General features: G+C 49.7%; 1 long non-coding RNA gene across 2 annotated transcripts; it reads right to left on the bottom strand.

Annotated features, from left to right (window-relative positions):
- Window positions 1-342: 342 nt before the first annotated feature.
- Window positions 343-4,604, bottom strand: LOC311600263. 2 transcript variants are annotated; one of them, XR_014780180.1, is made up of 4 exons: window positions 2,927-4,604; window positions 2,272-2,332; window positions 709-888; window positions 343-573 (listed from the first exon to the last, which is right to left on the bottom strand). It is a non-coding gene; the product is annotated as an uncharacterized lncRNA (long non-coding RNA). The 2 variants fall into 2 exon arrangements; XR_014780179.1 differs by lacking the exon at window positions 709-888.
- Between the last annotated feature and the right edge of the window lie 642 nt (window positions 4,605-5,246).

Raw genomic sequence — 5,246 nt, forward strand, 5'->3', positions numbered from 1 at the left:
CTATTCTGAACACACATCTCAAATTTCAGGTTTAAGAGTTGATTTCCTAAGGTCTATGCTAAACCTCTCACATTCCAGCACACACACACACACACACACACACACACACACACACACACACACACACTCACCCCCTACTCACCCACATACACTCGCACACACACACTTACCTCCCACACTTACACACAGACAGACACACATACATCCACATACTCACCCACACATATACATTCAAACACACACACACACACACACATACACACACACACTCACTCACAGACAGACACACAACAGAGACGCATGTGCACAAACCACTGGTTTTTTTTCAAAATGTAGTCTTACTTGGGAATAAGTTATGACATCAAGCCCTTAAATATGTGGACAGTTTGGTTTCAAAAGACTTGATGGGGCAAACCTCAGACCTCTTGCTTTGTTTTCAATGTCTTTGCTTCAAGTTTGTTTCTGCAATCAGGTCTGGCAGCAGCTTCGCAGATGGGGCTAAGGTCACACAACCAAGGAGTCATACATGCTGACTGTGGGCCCTGCAGCCACGCAGATCTGGAATTGGTTTCCCTTCGAAACAGAAATCAAGAGGTTACTTTGGGATCACTCAAAACTCTCAAAAGACTCCTTTTCAAATGAAAATTAGTTCGGGTTTGCTGGAGGAACCCCTGTACAACATTTTCATGGGCTAAGGCTTCAGGGCACCTGTGCTGCGTGAATCTGTGGAGAAGACAGATGCTGTCACTGTGCAGACAGGGGCTCCAGGTGAGACTCCCTGGGCAGGATGCTGGCTGCAGGGTGGCTGGCTCCTTTCCAGCCACTTGTGTGTGTGTGTGTGAATTTGCCAGTCCTCAGTGAAAGGCCAGGTGATGGTGCCTTGCAGACCTGTTAAGGAACAGGGAAGAGGATGCAGCATCACAGGTGTGTCTCCTCCCTAGGACTGGTCAAGAGGCTAGACCAATGGGCCAGAGTGGGGTAGGACACCCTGTTTCCCCCAATGGCCCCACTTTCCTGCTGGGAATCAGAGGGGCAGTGAAGTGGAGGGAGGGAGGCACGTGGACAGTCTTTGCCCATTCTGAAAATCTCGGCGAGATCAGAAGACACCGGGCTGCCCTGACCGTAACAACTTAGTTCTGTAAAGTAGCATAAATTCCTCAAATGTGGGGAAAAAAAAATTCTTGCAGAATCTCCCAGAGTCCAGGCCAGTGCTTGGTGTGTGGTGCTGTGAAAGTAGATCTATGGAGAGAAAGTTTCTGCCCGTGCAGAGCTGGCATGCCGTGGACAGCGGAGGTGCCGGGAGAGGAAAGAAGAACAACGCAATATGCACTATTCAAAATACAAATTACAAAACACACATTCAAAGCTAAGAGGAAGTTTCCTGGGCATGGGAGACGGTGGCCGGGAAGGCCTCTGTGGTAAGGGAACATTGGAGTAAAGGCTGAGGAGAAGAGAGATGGGTGGATAAGCCCTCAAGGTGTAACAAGGGAAGGGAAAAGCGAGTACAGAGGCCTCTCAGGGAGAGAGAGAGAGAGAGAGAGAGAGAGAGAGAGAGAGAGAGAGAGAGAGAGAGAGAGAGAGAGAGTAAGTTTCAGCAGGGCCATGTGCATTGCCATAGGCAAGAAGGCAGGGACAATAGTGGTGAGGATGAGGAAGGTGAAGGCACAAGCTCTGTCTAGGCCTTGTTAGAGTTGGAAACACATCCCCCCAAATTATGCACTGGAAATTTGATCTTCAGTGTAGATGTGTCAGAAGGCGGGATACTCCCAAGATTTATTTTTGAGACAGGGTCTTGCTATGTGGCCCAGGCTGATTTACATGCACAATCCTCCTGCCTCAACCTCCTGAGTTCTGTGATTACGGGAGTATTTTGCTACACCAAGCCAGAGTGTTTACGTCATGAGTGCCCCGCCCTCATGGATGGATTAATGCTGCCGCTGCGAGAATGGATTCTTATAAAAAGGAATCCGGAGGAATCTGGGGCCGGGCATGGTGGCACACAGTTTCCATCCTAGCATTCGGAAAGCACAGGACCACAGTATTCCAAGCTGCCTTCAACTTACTGTGTAGCCAACTGTGTAGCCTCTACACTCTGAAACTAGGGTTCCATTGCAGGCTTCTCACGCACTCTGCAACAGAAGGTACCAAATGAGCCACGTCCCCAGGCCCATGTGTGCCTTTACAAGGCATGCTTTGAACCTTTTGAGTTTGTTCTTGTCTCTGTGGGGCAGAGGCAGAGAGGGGGCACTCGGGACTGGGAGACTTCTTTACCTTTGAAGGTGGCTTCCAAGACACTGAGTCACTCCTTTCATACCACCCGTGTAGAGCTATCCTGGAAAAAAAAAACCAACTAAAATAAACCTACCCTGTTTCCTGGCAGTCTGCAGCTCCTGAGGGGGTGGCCAGGAGCACAGTGTGGCAATTCCTAAGAGGCAGGCTGCAGAAGGAAGCATAGCGGTGTGGGAAACTTGGCTGTGGCTTCATTATTGTGGAGGCTGCATCAGGCTGGGGTCTGCTTCTCCAGAGGGAAGACAGAAGAGCCAGACCCCAAGAAAACACCCAGGGGTGTGGCTAAGCCAGCTGAGCCGCAAGCTGGTTGCCCTAAGGCTAACACTCCAGGGTGGAATTGCAGCCGGGACATGGTCGGCTGACCAGCAGTCTCTCTCCGCTCCTGAGCCCCAGCTGTGCTGGGAACTGACCTCATTCATGAAGTAAACACTGAATCAGATACCAGTGGCCCTAACCCTGGTGGAGTGGAAACAGCTTAGATCTTCTCATAATTACGAGGCGGCCAATTGCTCTTGGCAAGAGCCCTTTGAAAGATGTCAATCCGAATGAGTTCATGAGCTTCTCTTGCCAGCTTTGTCGGAAGAAGCCAACTGCCTTGCTGTGGTTGAAGTGATTTGTATTAAAATGTTTTACTTACATTCTAGTTCGGAGACTCCAAATGTTGTCCTGGGAAGCTGTGCAGTCCATCAACAGGAAGAAGGTACTGGGAACGCACTGGCTGGCGCTGAGTCCTGGCCACCTCTCTGGCTGGTCTCAGGAGCTGGATGCTCCTGGGGGCAGGGGCTCTATGGTGTGGGCCTGTCTCATGACCATGCCGTCAGCCTGGGTTCTGGGGCCTGGCTTTGGTGTGTCCTGCTTTGCGGTCACACACACACACCCCCGCTGTGGGTGTCCAGGGCCCCCCTTGGTGTTAGTCACTTGTATTCTTTGTCTCTCTTTACCGTTCTGTGTGCCGCGCACAGGAGGCGAGAGTGAGTCTGCGCGCCACTGTATCTGGGGCAGCTTTGCAGTGTGCGTTCATAATTTGGGGAGAGAGATAATTTCTTTTGCTTTAAAGATTTACCGTGTGTGCAAGTTAACTTCAGAAGCCACAAGAAGTCACTGAGGTCCTTTGGGGCTAGAGTTAAGGGTAGTTGTGAGCTGCCGAACATGGGTGCTGGGAACAAAGCATGGGTTCTCTGCAAGAGCAGTGCGTGCTCTTAGCCACTGAGCTCTCTCTCTCTCTCCAGCCCTGAGAAATAATTTCTAATTATTCCTTCCTTAACCTCATTTACATATAGAACAGTAGGATGCTGCCGTTCAGTAATGCCTACAACCTGGAAACAGACTGCCTGAGTTCAAGTCCCAGCTCTACCTCTTATAAGAAAGGTGGGCTCAGACAGGTCACTCTCCCCTGTTCTGTGCCTTGGGACGAAAGAGTTAATGCATATGTAGCGCGCTGAGCTTTTCCAGGGCATGGCAGCATTCGCCTTGGCTACAGTCTGCTTGTCCTGCTATCACAAAAATAAAAAGCACAGACTGAGTAATTTATAAACACTAGGTATTGGTTCCTCCTAGTTCTGGGAGCAGGGAATTGAAAGCGAAGGTGCAGCATTTGCCTTCCGGTGGCTTCCTGCTGGGTTGGAAGGCGGAGGGAAAGGACACCCCCACCTCCCTCAGAGAAAGTCATCGGGCCTTCTCTCAGAGCAGCTGATTCTCAGTGGTGGCCCTCTGGTCACCCCCTTGCCCCCAAAGGATTAAATTCCATGTGGATTTTTAGGGGGGACACCCTCCCTCATGGCAAGGAACCTCATTACCACCAGCGAGCTAGGACAAACACAATGGAAAGGAATTTTGTACATCTTGTACTGAGGAGCAGGCAAGATGACTGTCAGCACCAGGTGTGTTCAGTCTTTGCTTTGCGACGCGATGTTGCCACCTGCAACTGAGTCACAAAAGCAAACAAGCAAGCAAAAAGGAAGGAAAAAAAATCACAAAAGTAGCACAATGTTTTGAACAAGTTTACAGTTTGGCTTTAGGCAGCTCTTATAACTATCAGACTGAATACGTCCTGTAAAGCGCTGTCTTCCAGATGTGGCGGTACGAATCTAAAATATGGGGCTGGAAAGGCGGCTCAGCGTTTAAGAGCTCTGACTGTTTGCTTTTCACAGGACCTAGGTTTGGTTCCCAGCACCCACGCGTGGGAACTCACAACTTTCTGTAACTCAAGCTCCAGGGGACCTGACACCTTCTTTTGGCTTCTGTGGGCAACAAGTACACACACACACACACACACACACACACACACACACACACACACAGTGCACATACATACATTCAGGCAAAACACTCATATACATAAAATTGAAATAAATATTAAAAAAAAAAAAAAAGAAGAGACCAGGGTGACAGAGTCATTATGGTAGTTAAATCAGGAACCTAATTTCCCTTTTATTTCCTTTCTGTCACATGGAATGAATGTTTCCTGTTCTTTCCTGAAGATAACCGTGTCTGGCCTTGGAACTGAGGTAACTGAGGGTGTAAGTGCTTGGGTGACACTATTGACACACCAGGTGTTAGAATGACACCTTGCTCTTGCACGGCTGATGGAGTTCTTTTGTCTTTGTTTCTCACGGTTTCAACTGCTGCTGTTTATTGACCACAAAAGGACACCCCCCCTTCTCTCTCCCTCTCTTCCTCCCTCCCTCCCTCCCCCTCCCTCCCTCTCCCTCCCTCCCTCAGATGAAAGCAGTTGACAGGGTTTCACTTTGTAGCCTGGGCTGGCCTTGAACTTACAGCAATCTCCTGTTTCAGCCTCCTATGCGCTGGCATTACAAGCATGAGCCACCACTTGCAGGTCCCCTGGTTCCCTCTGAACCTTTCTCCCATCACACTGACCCATCTGATCCGTGCCTGTAAGAGAGGCGGGGTATCCCTGGAGGCTTCCTCACCCATGTTTTGAAAGGGGGCTTAGGACA

Source organism: Acomys minous (genome assembly GCF_964271855.1).
Source record: "Acomys minous genome assembly, chromosome: 6".
NCBI lineage: Eukaryota > Metazoa > Chordata > Mammalia > Rodentia > Muridae > Acomys > Acomys minous.